The sequence below is a fragment of the Phacochoerus africanus genome, chromosome 1 (assembly GCF_016906955.1).
Source record: "Phacochoerus africanus isolate WHEZ1 chromosome 1, ROS_Pafr_v1, whole genome shotgun sequence".
Classification (NCBI taxonomy): domain Eukaryota; kingdom Metazoa; phylum Chordata; class Mammalia; order Artiodactyla; family Suidae; genus Phacochoerus; species Phacochoerus africanus.
Genome location: NC_062544.1, coordinates 285208602 through 285224711, shown reverse-complemented (window position 1 = coordinate 285224711; position 16110 = coordinate 285208602). Strand labels below are relative to the sequence as shown.

The 16110-nt window shown below is 55.0% G+C and overlaps 1 protein-coding gene across 2 annotated transcripts in view; it reads left to right on the top strand.

The window, feature by feature from the left end:
• Nucleotides 1-3158: 3158 nt before the first annotated feature.
• The window catches only part of PRDM15 (PR/SET domain 15), a 66835-nt gene continuing 53883 nt past the window's right edge, over nt 3159-16110 (top strand). The window contains exon 1 of one of the 2 annotated variants that reach the window (XM_047797041.1): nt 3159-3219. The gene's annotated coding sequence lies outside the window, so the exon portion shown is untranslated. Of the gene's footprint in view, nt 3224-16110 lie in introns of both variants that reach the window. The other variant, XM_047797048.1, reaches the window with a different exon arrangement.

Below are 16110 nucleotides of genomic sequence, written 5' to 3'. Positions count from 1 at the left end.
ACATCCTGACCTCACAGCCAGTCTCTGAGTAGGAAGGAAAATCCACCGACAGTGATGGCAGCTATTCTCTGTTTATTTAGGTCTCCCAATTTATTTTCAAAATTTTCACATCTACAGAATGTCCCACAGACCCTTCACCTGGCGTCGCCCATTTCGCCACCTCTGCTCTATCTAATGTCTGATGGATCGATGGCTCAATTATTGTTTGAGGACATCATGCTTCACCCTAAATTCTTCAGAAGACATTTTTCTAAGAACTCAGGCATCTTTGTGTCATATTTCACCCCAATTATCATTATCCCAATTTGAATTAGGAAACTGAACACTGATGCAGCACTATTATCCGGTATCACAGTCCCCAGCTGCTTCCACGACATCCTTGGTAGGTGGGGGTTTTGGGTGTGTTTTCTGCCTGGAGTTCAGGAGGCAGTGAGAATTTGACACTTTTAAGAAAAAAAAAAAAACCCAAAATAAAACCACTTTTTTCTTAAATGTTAGAATTTTGGATGTAGGTCTGTCTTAACAGGAATTATTTCCGGCCCTCATAGATGGAATGAGTATATTGAACAGGCTGAGAAGAGACCTTTGGGAATGCAGTCCCCTCTGGCGCTGACCTGTCCCCCTTTTCTGTAAATGACCAGCTTAGTCTGCACAGACCGGAGACCTGCCTCTGAGCGTGAGAACTGCCTGCCCCTGCTACTAGCGGGGCAGGTGTGCGGGTAAGGGAGCCCAGCAATGGTCGTGGCCAGTTTGGGGCTCCTGGGAGTTGGCGTGCATTAGGGCAGTGACCTAAGCGATGGAGGTGCCGGCGGAGGACCTGAGAATGTGTCCCAGGCTGAGGGAAGCAGTGCCCATCCCAGACTGCATTCCCGAACAGAAGGTGGGGCTTTCACCGCGGGGTGGGGCACAGCAGGGCGCGGGTGAGGGCGCCAGCAAGGTGATCCACCTCTGAGCCCCACCGGATCGCACCTGCAGCACCACACACTGGGCAAGCCTCCTGCCCACTGCCTGTGCCCTTCCCTGTGGATGGGTGCTTGGTGCTTATGACCAAGCTCACAGACCAATTCATACATGTGAGTCTGGCTGCCCGAAAAATTCCTGCCGGTGGGACGGCTGAGCCAGAGGTCACGTGCATCTGGAATGTCTATGGATATTAACCAATGGCCAGGATACAGGAGTGCTAATTAATCCTCCCACCTGCAAAGGGGAAACCACTTGTTTCTTTTAAACTTTAAAAAAATCTCTGCTGCTAGGAGTTCCCGTTGTGGCTCAGCAGAAACGAATCTGACTAGTGTCCATGAGGACGCGGGTTCCATCCCTGGCCTCGCTGAGCGGGTTAACCATCCGGCATGGCTGTGGTGGAGGCTGGCGGCTGTAGCTCCAATTCAACCCCTAGCCTGGGAACCTCCGTGTGCCATGGGTGCAGCCCTAAAAAGACGAAATAAACAGTAGATAAAAATGATCTCGTGGCAATTCTGCTTTTTCTCTTATTACAGTACAGTGATTAGCGTCTTCTCTGTTGAAAAGGCATTGCACGTTCTCGTCTGTGAACTGTCCATCGACTGTTCATTTTCTACGGCGTTATTTGTCTTTTCTTTTATGGCTGGCTGCACCCCCGGCACATGCAAGTTCCAGGGCCAAGGGAGCCACAGTTACAACCTACTCGGCAGGTGTGGCAACACCAGATCCTTGAACCCACTGCACGGGGCTGGGGATTGAACCTCTGCCTCCCCAGAAAATGAGCTGCTGCAGGTGGATTCTTAACCCACAGTGGAAACTGCTTTGCATCTTTTTCATGTTGGTTCTTAAGAGCTTTACACAAGCAAGAGGAGGAACCCTTTCTAATATCCATTTTAAATCATTTCTCTCCGTTCATTCCCTCTCTTTGACTTTATTATTACATATTTTTCTTTTGGGGCCACCCTGTGGCATATGGAGTTCCCAGGCCAGGGATCCCAGCCACAGCTGCAACCTAAGCCACAGCTGCAGCAACGCTAGATCCTTAACCCACCGGGCCCCGTGGGGAATCGAACCTGTGTCCCAGAGCTCCCAAGATACCACAGACCCCTTTGTGACACAGAGACTTATACCTCTTCGACTTGATTAATGAGGGTTTCTGCCAGGCAGAAATGAATGACTGTACATCTGAGAATCCTGTCCTGGCCTAGATAAATGACCCTCTGGTCCCTCTACTTCTAAGACTTTCTGACCCTCTTGTCCACTGGATGGTGGGGGCGTCAAGAGGCCAAGCTTGGGAGGGAGGCAGAGCCAGGGAGCAGTCTGCCTGTGAACCTTCCACCCAGCAGTGCGGCGGGGTAGTGGTTAAGGGGGGGATTTCGAGGACTCACTTGGCCTGGCCTCCCTCGCCAGAGCGCTGCTGGCCTCCCTCTCCTTCACGCGCCTAGGGGCTGAGCAAGGGCTTCTAAGCATTTACTGAGTGCACAGAAAAATGACCAGAGATTGCAGCAACTCTGGGCTAAATTCAGAACTCATTATGATTGGGCAGCAAATCTTAGGCCCGTTTTAAAGAAAAAATTCGACTTCCTCTCCCACCTAATCCCCCAAAGGTTCAGAGCAGCCATCAGAAGAAAGGGGTGCTTGTGCGAGCTGCCAGCGCGAAGCTGTCGGGGGTCGCGGTACCAGCCTGCGCCACCAGGGAAGGGGCCGCGCGTGGCCGCCAGACGCTCCCTACCGTCCCGGGGAAAGGGCAGCCGGAACCCGCCCCGCTTTTCCCGGCCGATCCGGATCCAGCCACCCGCTCACCCCGCCTGCGCCCTGTCGCAGTCCTGTCTACACCACCCTCGCTCCCCCTCGTCCACGCGGTCCTCAATCCCACTGCCCCGTCTACCCCAGAAGCTCCCGTTCCACTGGTCTGTGCCACCTTCTCCGTCCACACGACCCGCGCGCCCTGCTTCTCCCTGGTCCATGCCGCCCGCTCCACCGTTTCCGTTCTGGTCCAAACGTCCAGCTTCCGCGCCCAGGCCTCCCGCTCCCCGGCTCTCGCGTCCACGCCGCGCTCTCGCGTCCACGCAGCCCCGTCACCCGCTCCAGGTGCAAGCCGCCGGCTCCCCCGCTCCCGCGTCCACGCAGCCCGCGCCCCCGGAGGACTACAACTCCCACAATGCCCCGCCGCCGCCCCCCGGCTTCCGGTACTGCGCAGTTTCCGGAGCGGATCGCAACCCGGAGTCCGGATCCGATCCCGCTCTGCACATTCCAAAGGCAGGTAAAGCCCGGGCCCCGCGCCCGCCGCCCGCCCCCGCGCGCGCCGTCCCGGCCCGGCCCGGCCCGCCGCCCCCGCGCGCCCCCGCCCGGCCCGCCGCCCCCGGCCCCGCCCGGCCCGCCGCCCGCCCCGGTCCAGCCGCCATGCCGCCTGTTCTTTGTTACATTCGCCGGCTGCGGGCACCGTGGGCGATCGGAGTCAAAACCCGGCTGGATTTCCCGGAGCCGCTCCGGGATCGCCCTGCGCGCCGCCAGCCCGCCCGCCGCCGGCCCCGCCGCGGGCCTCGCCGCCCATCGCCCCCCCGCCGGCCTGCTCCGGGCGCGGGGCCGGGGCCGCGCTCGCCCGTGGGCGCGGCGCGGGGGCTCCTCCGCCCCCGGCCCCCGGCCCGCGGTCCCGCCCCCGGGCGCCCTCGTCGCCGACGGTCCCTCGTGATGTCACTGTCCCCGTCCTGGGCCCAGCCCCCGGGGGCGCACGGGGAGGGTCCCTGGACCCTGGCTCCTGCGATTGGAAAAGCAGACCCCTGGATTCGGGCGATGGGGTTGCCAAGGCCCCCACATCATCCCGTTTGCGTAAACCCGGGGGTGGCAGAGGCAAGGTAGCGAAATCCGTGGACCTGTGACCCAACCAACCCCGCCCTTGAGGTGGGAGGCTGTGTTGGGAAGGGGCGCACCGGCCCCGCCCAGGCGCGGACAGGTGGACCAGCTGGCCACGTGGCCTCTGGCCGGGGGACGGGTATTCGCGTTAAGGGTCAGCTTTGAGAAGACAGAGGTGAAAACGCAGAGTGGAGAGAGCGCCCTACCTGACAGTTATGACTATTCTGTGTTTATTAAGCTCTCAGTGTTGTTGAGATCTTTTTCACAAATGCACAGAAGTTGGCCCCTCCCCCACCCGGGGTAGATTAAAATGGTAGAAACAAGTGTGCCATCAGGGACACGTGGAGCAGGGTACGCATTTAAAGCTGTCAACCCACAAAACCCACTTTTGCCTAAGCCACTCTCCAAAAATCTGGACTCACCAGATAAATTTGGAGAACCCAGCTTGGTTCCTGGAGGTTTTTTTAAGGATGAAAAGTACATGAACAACTGGTTTTGCAGAAATCTTAAAAGGTAACAATGAGACCTTTCCCTGGAGAGTGCAATTATGTAGACACTTTGTTTTTATAAGTCCGCCTGCCCCACACCACCCCACACACTGTATTTTGTTTCAAACCTGGACATTTTCACATTTTCCACATTTTCACTGCTCCACTCTGCTTTTCTGTGTTTCACTGACATCCCTGCCTTTTATGGTGAATGGTTGAGAAAGAGAACTGTAGTTTGACTTTTGAAAGCGGAGAAACAATAAGATTTACCCTTTATAAAGTGTCGTTCTCCTGTATCTGTGTTTCATGTTTTTGCAGAAGAGTAGCGGACGAAGAGTACAATAATATGGTTGATTTTCTAAGCAGATGGAACAGTTCTTTCTTTCCTGGAGACCAATAAATCAATTCCCAAGTCAACCCTGCCCGCAACCCCCATTAGCTTTTCCAGGAATGTGAGAAAGGACCCCCTTAGCTTGGGGTTTAAATACCTCTCATAGATCATATTCTTTCGATACCATCATCTGTGCGGACAGCCAGGAGGAAAACACGCCTCCCATTCTGCAGGTTTAAGGCTCTGGAGGCAGTTGTTGCGTGCACTTGGGATGTGAGAGGCTGAGACGGTGAGCTGTGACTCAAATGCTGTCTCAGCCTGCGTTCGACACTTGGGAAGCGTGCCTGACGACACCCATCCAGTTCATCTCACGAGGTTCACGAATGCGCATGTTCATTGGCCGTCCGCTCAGCAGCTGTCACGTGCCAGGCACTGCAGAGCAAGAGGGAAGCCCCTGCCCGTGGACGAGGGAGGTAGACAGTGCTTAGAATGCAGAGAAGAAGAAGGCAGGAGTTCCCTTCGTGGCTCAGTGGTTAACCAATCCGACTAGGAACCATGAGGTTGCGGGTTCGATCCCTGCCCTTGCTCAGTGGGTTAAGGATCCGGCGTTGCCGTGAGCTGTGGTGTAGCTTGCTGACGCGGCTCGGATCCCACATTGCTCCGATGGCTACAGCTCCGATTCGACCCCTATCCCGGGAACCTCCATGTGCTGCAGGTGCGGCCCTAGAAAAGGCAGAAAGGCAGGAAGGATGGCAGGTGGAGGCAGGGATGTGGGCGGCAGGGACCAGGAAGTTCTGTGTGAGGGGGGACATCTGAACAGAGACCAGGGCCGCGAGGCCCTCGGGGAGATCTGAGGTGGGGGGTGTCACAAGCCAACCAGTGCCAAGGGCAAAGGCCCTGGGCTGGCCGCAAGCTTCTGTGGTCAAGTTGGGGCAGCACAGGCTACACTGAATTCAGTTTTCCCTGAGCCAGTGGACACCAGTGGGGGCTTTGGGCAGGCGTGGAATAGGATCTGGGTCTTTTTAGAGATGACCGCCACTGCAGAGGGGCGAGGGTCCAGGCCCAACAAAAGTCTCCCAGAAACAGGCTGGGGGTGGGGGGACATGAGGTGTTAGGATACAGAGCATTTCTAGAGCGAGGAGGGCCTGGCTGCTGGTCCAGGTGGGGACTGTGCAGCTGACAGGTGTGTGGGTCGGGGTGGCCGGGGGATCAGGGCTCTCTGGACCAGCGGCGTCTTCAGACACCCCCTGGGATGGGGCGACCCTTGCCCAGGGCCCATGGTCTGGTCCCCACCTTCCGTAAGTGGCCCCATCCCAAGGAAGGTGACCCCCCATCCCCAGTGGGTGTGGGCCAGGGGGAGCTCAGGTCCCCACCAGCACGAGGGGATCGGTGACTCCACGGTGCCTGAGAGACCTCAGGCAGGTGGTCCTTGCTAAGTGGGGGTGATCAGGAAACTCTCCCCTCCCCAGCAGCTGGTCTGTGGAGCCGGGTTCCTGCTCCCACGTGGGTAAAGATGAAGAATAGGAACAGAGTGGAATCGAATTCCGCAAGAATGTGAATGGATTGGGGAAATGTCCTGTTTCCCTCCTTAAACCCAGCGCTGTGCCAGGCGGCTGCGCTACCCCGTGTGGGCAGCGTTTCCATTTTGACCAGTGGCGTCCCAACTCGTGGAACCAGAACTCAGACCAGGAGTTCCCGTCGTGGCGCAGTGGTTAACGAATCCGACTAGGAACCATGAGGTTGCGGGTTCGGTCCCTGGCCTTGTTCAGTGGGTTAACGATCGGCGTTGCCATGAGCTGTGGTGTGGGTCGCAGGTGCGGCTCGGATCCTGCGTTGCTGTGGCTCTGGCGTAGGCCGGTGGCTACAGTTCCGATTCGACCCCTAGCCTGGGAGCCTCCATATGCCAAAAAAAAAAAAAAAAGAACTCAGACCAGGAGAGATTAGCACAACCTCGGGGTCCTAGGAGATCCAGACTGATTTGGTCTAGAGGCATCACCACGATGTCTGGTGGTCGTTTCCAGCGCAGATGTAAAGGTGGGTTTAGCGGCCACAGTGACGAGAATCGGCCCAGGTCAGCGGGGAGTGTGTCCACCTGCTTGGTGATGGCGGTGGGTATCACCCCCGGTCGTGCTGAGGTTCCAACAGACGTGTGTAGAAGAGCCGCATAAAGGTGTGATCTTACGAAGTTAACATTTATAGTACGCTGGAAATTATGTCCCTTTCGGCTGTTTAAACCAAGGTGCGCAGTTCCCACTGTCAGCTGAAGAGCTGGAAATAGCATTTTATAAAACACTTTGGTGGGATGGTTGGCAGAGGTCGGTCATACCTGGAACCAGGCGTGGGAAGGGGGGTCTCAGGGGCCTGGGTGGACTCCAGCAGGTGATGGTGGGTGCATGTCGGGTCCAGAGGGAGAGGAGCACGGAGCCAGCCTGGGTTGGCCCGCCTTGGTGGCTTTGGATGAGAGACGGGAGCGCAGAGGGGCCGTGAGCTGCGGGGTGGGGGGGCGCGGTGCTCCAGGGAGCAGCGCTCGGGTCGGGGCCGGTCCGCCCATTCGGGGGAGAAGCCACCCGAGTTCTTCCCCGGACTTTTGCAGCGAGAGGAAGGTCGGGCATCAGGGAGGTGGCCTTAAAGAAAACGCTCCTGTTCATTTTAAGGAGTGAGCTCTCCTGCAGGCTGGTGTGAATAATCCCGGGGTGTAACTTTGGCAGAGAGAGATGCGGAACTAGGGAGGTGCAGGTGGGTGGGGCTTCCTGGGAGAAGTGGGTGTGACCTGCCAGTGTGGTGCGTGGTGGGCGTGGCCAAGGGGCTTCCGCGAGGAGGGGCCCTTCGGATGAGGTTTTAAGGTTTAGGTAGGAGTTTGACAGATGGAGGGAGAGCGTCTAGAGGAGGAAACAAGGGGTCATGGAGGCTGGGAGGCCAGTCGTGGATGATGTGGGTGAGAGGAGCCCTCGGTCGTCATGGAGGAGCAGCTCAGGGTCACCGCGGGGGCCTAGGGGAGGCCTCGGGTCCTAATAAGATCCAAGGAAGCCCAGCTCTGGTCCCCCTCTGGAGTTTCCCAGCGGGTGTGGGGTCCTATTTCCACCAACTGATATAAAGTCGAAGCTTGGGCTTCCCAGAGGTGACACCTTTTGTCACCTGGAGGTGCTGGGTGTTACTGGCTCTGTGTTTGACATTCAGCAGCATCTGCTTCGCCAGCTCAGGCGCGGACGTGCTGCAGGCAGGGCCAGAAACCCTCAGGAAATGGCCTTCCGCCGCGACGCAGCTGGAGGGGAACTTATGTCACACCCTGCAAGGGGCCTTCCTGGGGTAACGTGGCGGGACTGTCACTCCCGCTGCCTCTCTGGGAGAAGGGACATGCCTGCTGGGGAGGAATGCCCAAGGCCTGTGGCCTTCGGGAAGCTTAAAAACTATACATGCTAATTAGTTGTAATAAGTTGGCCTTTTACTGTGACCAGAAACATAAATGCAGTTTTGATGCCATAGTCGTCAAGAGGTTTACAAAATGCCTGTTCTGACCAGGCCACTTCGTTCCGTTCCTTGACCCTGTGGTCTCCGTCCCCCTGTCCCTCTGGGTCCCTTCCTCCCGCACAGCTGACTCTTCGGGACTTTGTTCTCTGCGGCTTCTCTTTCTTTCCACTCTGCTCCCACCCTTCTGCTGAGAATGAGTATTTTTCACCACCAGTGCTCCCAGGGTGCTTAGTTTTAAAATATCTAGTCTGTCTCACAAAGCCCAGCATTAAGTAAGAATCAGGTCACACACACACACACACCCACACACCCACACACCCACACACACCCTTTTTCTGTTAAGCCAAAGGATGACTGCCCATTAGAGCTCGAATCAGCCTGAAAAGGTCTATGCCAGCTCAGGTTTTTTTTTGCTTTTTAGGGCCACTTCTGTGGCATCTGGAAGTTCCCCAGGCTAGGGGTTGAATCAGAGCTACAGCTGCCTGCCTACACCACAGCCACAGCAATGCCAGATCCCTAACCCACTGAGCGAGGCCAGGGATGGAACCTGCGTCCTCATGGATACCAGTCGGATTTGGTTCCACTGTGCCACAGCGGGAACGCCTCACTTTCTGTTTTTAAGACGGCATCTGTGGACCGGTCTCCTTTTGCTCAGAAATCCCTCCTAAAGAACCAGATGGGAACCTCAGGAAAGCAGGTGTCACCTTTGATGGAACTAAGAGCTTCCAAAAGAGGAAAGAGAAGAAATGATTAAAGAAATAACACAAGAAAATCTGAGGATAGCAGGAGTGCCCGGTTGGAAGGGCCGGCCCGGGCTTGCATCGAGGCCGTGAGACTTCAGGTCCCTGGAGCTAAAACAGATGAAGGCGGGGGGGCCGCATACAGAAGTTTTGCCTCCTGGAAAGTCATCATTCCTCCGTGGGAGCCCACATCCGGCCTTCTGCAGGGGAACGACTGACTGGGTACCAGGCAGGGCAGCTGGCCGGTGAGCTGGGAGTGGAGACGTTTGCAGATATGGCAAGTCCTCTAGAGAGACGCCCTCCAGGCACCCTTCCAAGGAAGCTGCAGGGAAGTGAGCCCCCCAGCCAAGGAGTTAACCAAGAACATGGAAGCAGGGGGGCTCAGGAGACAGAAGCTCCATACTCACGAGAACAGACGAGTTCTGGTCCCAGTGGAGGGAAGGCCTCCTGTGGCCCCTGTCAGACCTGAGGGGGAGTGGGTCAGGAGGGGCCACTCCTGCAGCGCGGGGGAGCCCCCGGGACAACACCACCTGACCCCCGGAACCTGGGGCGAAAGAGAAGCTGCTGTGCATGCGGGAAGATGTAGCAGGGGTCCCCTCCCCAACACTGCCGCCACCAGGAGAATCTGCACACGTGCGCACAACCACAACACCTCCTCGCAAACAGCAGAAGCAACACACCACAGAATCTGCACACAGACAGCGCAAGAGCCACACAAAACAACACAACAGAATTTACACACAAACAGCACAAGACCTGCGCAAAACAACACACCACAAAATCGACACGCAAACAGCAAGACCTGCTCAAAACAACAAAATCTGCACACGAACAAGACCGGCACAAAACAGCACACCACAAAATCTACACATAAACAGCAAGGTCTGACCAAACAACAACACAAAATCTACACACAAATAGTATAGAACCTACACAAAACGGCACACAGCAAAATCCACATAAGAACAACACAATGAGCTACACAGAACACAACAAAATCTACACACCAACAGCAACACAGGACCTGCAACCACACAACAAATCTACAATGTACCTAAAACATGACAAAATATAACACAGCAATAAGCAAAATTCACACACAAGCACAAACTAAGGAGATATTAAAAATAATCGATTACCTTTAAAGAAACTTATACTAGAAAATAAATATATCCATCACATAGTTTTTTAGGCAAGCAGTTAGTACTCTCAGAGCTTTTTTTTTTTTTTTTTTTTTTGCTTTTTAGGGCTGCACCTGCAGCATATGGAGGTTCCCAGGCTAGGGGTCAAATCTGAGCTGCAGCCACCGGCCTGCAACACCACATCCTTAACCCACTGAGTGAGGCCAGGGATCGAACCTGCATCCTCATGGATATGAGTTGGATTCGTTTCTCCTGCGCCATGATGGGAACTCCCCAGAGCCACGATTTTATACTCACTGGTCTATCAGAGGGTGTTGCAAGTGGGGCGGGGAGACGTGTGTGTGGAAGCCAGGGGTCCATGCGCACAATCAGAACTAAAACATAACACCCGAAGTTGGGGGACCCAGGGCCCCCAGGATCCGCACGAGGCAGATGTAGCATAAAACCCAGAAGTCGTGCGCGTGTTTGGCCTGGGAGGGGGTGCAAGACGGGGGTGGGTGGGGGGTGATGTGCTGGGTGGGTGCTTGTGGGATCTGAAGCTGCTTGTGTGCTTTATGGCCAATCTCAGGAAGAAGATAAAAATTCTCTTAGGAAAGAAGAAGGAAGTGGCAGAGAAAGGCCTGCAGCTCTACCCTGTTGAAGGGCCTTGTCCTGAGAGGGGGCTTGAGCTGGCTTGGGGCCAGTTTTGACCTTGAGGGCACGGATGGATGTGAGTAGAGCCTGTGGGCCTGGGGGCCTGTCGTCCCCGTGCAGAGGAGGCGAGACCGAACCTGGGGTTGGCGGAGACCGGTTGGGGCCCCTCCCACCCCTGTCTTCTGTGCCCAGGAGCCTGGTACCCCTGGAGGAGCTGGGGTGCAGGCATGCTTCTTTGTGGCTGCGGCAGACGCCCGCTGTTCTGGCTTCATCCTATTTTAAGCTACGGGGACTGGTTTCATGAGCTAACATCAGCCTGCGTGTCCTGGATGGGGTACCAGTGGGTCGAATGAAGGGGCTCTTGGAAATGAGATGTCAGGCTGTGAAATGTTGTGTCACGTCCCTGAGCCCTGGGCTAGGCCGGGCCCTCAGACTGGGGTTCTGCCCAGAGGGTGCATTTATGGGCAGAAACGGTGACAGCGGGGGCTTTAAAAACGGCAGTGCTGCCAGACGGATAGACAGACAGACGGACGGAGGGAGGGAGAGATGAAGGCAGACCGAGATGGACGAGGTGGCGCTGGTGGCACAGAGGGTAATGGAGGGTCAGGGACCGTCCAGAAGGGAGAGCTCCTGGGCGTGGGAGCAGGGAACAGGGCGACCTGTCTGGAGCAGGGCATCGTGTCGAGGGGGAAATCAGAGAGAGAAGGCGCTTACAGCTAGCTTACAGCATTGTCACCCCAAGTTCATGAGTTTGCACTGCGTCAGTTAATAAGCAGTGCAGCGTGATGGCTGTATTGTGCCTTTTCTTTGTAACACTGAAAGCTTGCTTTTGAAAAATACATAGGAGTTCCCGCTGTGGCACAGGGGTTAAGGGCCTGGGGTTGTCTCTGGGCAGTGTGGTGTTGGTCCCTGGCTTGGCACAGTGGGTCGAGGCTCCAACATAGATCTCAACTTGGCTTGGGTTTGATCCCTGGCCTGGGAACGTCATATGCCATGGGCGCAGACAAAAAAAGAAAAGGAAAGAAAAGAAAAGAAAAATACATACACAGCGAAATGCAATGCAGGGACCGAGCATTGTAGGATGGAGACCTTTGAGAGCCACCGTGCTTTGAAGTCCTGATGATGAACTTGAACTTCAGAATTGTGCCTTACAGGTGGGAAGGCGGCTCAGAGCAGACAGTGCAGCGCTTCTGTTGAGTAGGTGAGGAAACCGAGCCCAGGGAGAGGAAACAACTCCCTGGAGGTTCTCTCACTCGCAGCTGGGCCCTGGCACCTGCCCTGTCACCATAGCGCCCGGCCCTTCCCTCCGTCTGTCACATCCAGAGTCTGTGCTCAGCCGTGATTCTCTAGCCCATCAGCCAGCGTGTGCACATAAGTCCAGGAACGGCGGGGCTGAACATGTCAACAGATTCTTTTTGCAGGACTTCTCAGGGCCTTCAAAGTGCCATTGCGTATCAAGACCCCAGAATGGGAATCTGAAATGTTTCACAAATGTACTGGTCACAGATTCCACCCCCGCCCCCCGCAGAGCATCCCTCAGGATTGTTTACAGCACGTGTCTGAAAGTTGCTCTTGTTGGTTAGCTGTTTCACCCTCCAGATTTTCCCCTTCGTGCTTTTACCATCGCCACAAGGCTGTGTGCCCCGTGGGAACAAGTCCTCCTTGCTTGAAAGAAGTTTCCCTGAGCCCCTGGGCAGGGCTGGCTACTGAGCATTTGAGATGTGGCAGATCCAGATTAAAATAGCCCGTAAGTATAAAGTACACACTGGGCATCTAAGACTCAGTGTGAGAAAATTCATTAATCATTTTTATACGATATAGGAAATGATAATACTCTGGGTGTATTTTGTTGAATAAAATGTCACCAAAATTACATATGTGAATCCCAACAAGCTTTTTTGTGGATATAGGCAAGATTATTCTAAAATTTTATTATCTAGGGCCGCACTTGCGGCATATAGTGTTCCCAGGCTAGGGACCGAATTGGAGCTGTAGCTGCCAGCCTATGCCACAGCCACAGCCACGCCAGATCCGAACTGCATCTGCGACCTACACCACAGCTCACCGCAATGCCGGATCCTTAACCCACTGAGTGAGGCCAGGAGTTGAACCCTCATCCTCATTCTAGTCTGGTTCTTTTTTTTTTTTTTTTTTCTTTCCCTGGTCAGGTTCTTAACCCACTGAGCACAACGGGAACTCCTGTTCTAGAATGTCCGCGGAAAGGCAAGGGAACTGGAATAGCTCAAGGGATTTGAAAAAGCAGAATACAGCGGGAGGAGCCACTCTGCAGAATTTTCAGATTCTTCTAAAGCAGAGGTGGTCAGGACTGTACTGGCTGATGTCTGCCGAGTGCAGTCGTGGAGGAGGGACGGCCTCAGAGTCGGGGAGCAGGAGACGAGACCCCGCCGAGACCCACGAGAACGGGGCTGTGGAGCAAAAGCAGTTCGGCAGCTGATGCACCGGACGCCTGTAGGCGAGAAAATGAACTTGGATCCCAGCCTCACATGGAAACAAAAACTGACTCAAATTAGGAGTTCCCGTTGTGGCTCTGTGGGTTAAGAACCCAGCACTGTCTCTGTGAGGATGTGAGTTTGATCCCTTGCCTCACTCAGCAGGGGAAGGATCCAGCGTTGCCTTGAGCTGAGCTTAGGTTGCAGATGTGACTCAGATCTGGCGTTGCTGTGGCCGTGGCGTGGGCCGGCAGCTGCAGCTCCAGTTTGACCCCTAGCCTGGGAACCTCCATATGCCGCAGGTGCAGCTGTAGAAAGGAAAAAAAAAAAAAAACACTCGAATTGGATAATAGAGTTAAATGTAAAAGATGAAACTGTAAGACTTTTCTAGAAAACAAAAGAGGAACCCTTTGGAACCTAGGGCTTGGCACGGAGGTCTTAGCTATGATACCAAAGCATGATCGATTAAAGGAAAAATCAGTGAGTCAGGCTTCATCAAAATTAAAAACCTTTGTTCCATGAAACGCCCCATGACACAGATGGAAAGGCACGCTGTAGGCGGGTGTTCGAGCCACGGGCCTCGATCTGTAAGGAACTTTGAAAACATAGCTGTGAAAAAAACTGACAGTCCCATCAGAAAACGGGCAAAACACGCGAAGAGACTTTTATTTTTTTCTTTTTAGGGCTGCACCTGCAGTGTGTGGAAGTTCCCAGGCTAGGGGATGAATCAGAGCTGCAGCTGCTGGCCTCGGCCACAGCCACGGCCGTGCTGGATCCTTTAGCCCACTGACTGAGGTCAGGGATTGAACCTGCATCCTCATGGATACTAGTTGGGTTCATAACCTGCTGAGCCACACTGGAAGCTCCCTGAAGAGACGTTTACTGAAGAGAATTTAGAAACGGCAGATGAGCCCAGGAAAAGATGTGCAGTGTCACTACCCAGGAGGGAAATGCAAGCGAAAACCACAGCGAGAAGAGCTCCAGTAAGATGGAGACTCCAGACGCCGGCGAGGATGCGGAGAAGCGGGAGCTCTCGGAGGTTGGCAGTGTGGCCATTTCTTTGAAAACCAAACAACCACTTAACCTGTGACCCAGGAATTACACTCTTGAGCCTGCAGCCCGGAGAAATGGCAGTCGATGTCCAGAGCAACCTGTGCATAGGTGTTCATGGCAGCTTTATTTGGAAGAGCCCCAAATGGGGACAAAACCGAGTGTCCTTCAGTGAGTGGGTGGTTACCCCCACGCCGGGGGATGCTGTTACCCAGCAGTGAGAGGGATGCCCTGCTGATGCCTGCAGTGACATTCGTGGATCCCAAGGGCATTCTGCCGGGTGAAGAAAAGCCACACACTGTGCGGTTCCATTTATGTGGCTTTCTTGCCACGGTCCAGCGGTAGGTTGGAGGACCTACATCCTGTAGGGTTAGAGGTTGCTAGGGGTTTGGGGTGGCGGGGGCAGGGCGTGCCCTAAAGGGGCGCATGAGTGAGAGAACATTCCCGAATCTGGATTGCGGAGGCGGTGACACGCGCGCGCGCGCACCTGTGATAAGGAGACAGAACTGCGTGCGCACACGTTGCGCCAAGGTCAGCATCTTGGTTCCCAGTGTGTGCGGTGGTTCCCTGAGGGATGTGATGCTGAATGTCACTGCATAAGGTGTCACCTCGGGGGAAGCCGTGAAGGGGCGGAGGGACGCCCCCACCCCCACCCCGTGCTCTTTCGGAAACGTCCCGTGATTCTGTAATTATTTCAGAACTTGACTGAAGAGCTTAAAAAGTAGTATGTGTGTGGCCCGCCTTCCGTTTCTGTCGAGAGAGCTGCTTTGAATGGTGACTTGGGAAGACGCCTCCATCGTAGCCCTCAGCAGCAGACTTGACCCATTCCCTGTCCCCTCCCTGTGTCACGTAAGCAGGTGGGGGCGGCCAGGGGGCCCAGCCAGGTTAGCAAACAGGAGGTAACCTTCATTTCTCACCTCCATCAGCAGTCTTCTTGAAAACCCCGTAAACCCCATCTTCTTTGAGTTATTTTTAGCTTCTTTTAGTTATTTTTAGGTCTTTTAAAATGGTGACATTCTCGGAGTTCCCGTCATGGTACAGCGGAAGCAAATCCGACTAGGAACCATGAGGTTGCGGGTTCGGTCCCTGCCCTTGCTCAGTGGGTTAAGGATCCGGCGTTGCCTTGAGCTGTGGTGTAGGTTGCAGACTCGGCTCAGATCTGGCGTTGCTGTGGCTCTGGCCTGGGAACCTCCATATGCCACAGGTGCGGCCCTACGAAAGGACAAAAGACAAAAAAAAAATGATGGCGTTTTCATTTTCCAAAGTTTCAAAACTGATGGCTCTTTCTAAGCTCTGGTCTCTGCAGATCACATGTAATATAATCCTTTCCTGGGAGTTCCTGCTGTGGTGCTGTGGGTTAAGGATCTGGTGTTGCCGAAGCCATGGCATAGGTCACAGCGGAGGCTCAGATTCAATCCCTGGCCTGGGAACTTCCATATGCTGCAGGTGCGACCAAAAAATAATAAGAATAAAATAAGCCTTTACCGCCTCACACCCGCTAGGATGGGTGCTATCAAAAACCTCAGAAAATAGGGGAGTTCCCGTTGTGGCGCAGTGGTTAACGAACCTGACTAGGAACCATGAGGTTGTGGGTTCGGTCCCTGCCCTTGCTCAGTGGGTTAACGATCCGGCGTTGCCGTGAGCTGTGGTGTAGGTCGCAGATGCGGCTCGGATCCCGCATTGCTGTGGCTCTGGCGTAGGCTGGCGCCTACAGCTCCGATTCGACCCCTAGCCTGGGAGCCTCCATATGCCACGGGAGCGGCCCAAGAAATGGCAAAAAGACAAAAAAAAAAAACAAAACTCAGAAAATAAAGGCACTCCCCCTGTGATGCAACAGGACAGGCAGAGTCCCTGCGGCAGCAGGACTCAGGTTCGATCCACAGCCCAGCACAGCGGGTCCAGGACCCAGCATTGCCTCAGCTGCGGAGTCGGTCGCAGTTGCAGCTCAGATCTGATCCCTGGCCAGGGAACTCCATGTGCCATGGGCTGGCCAAA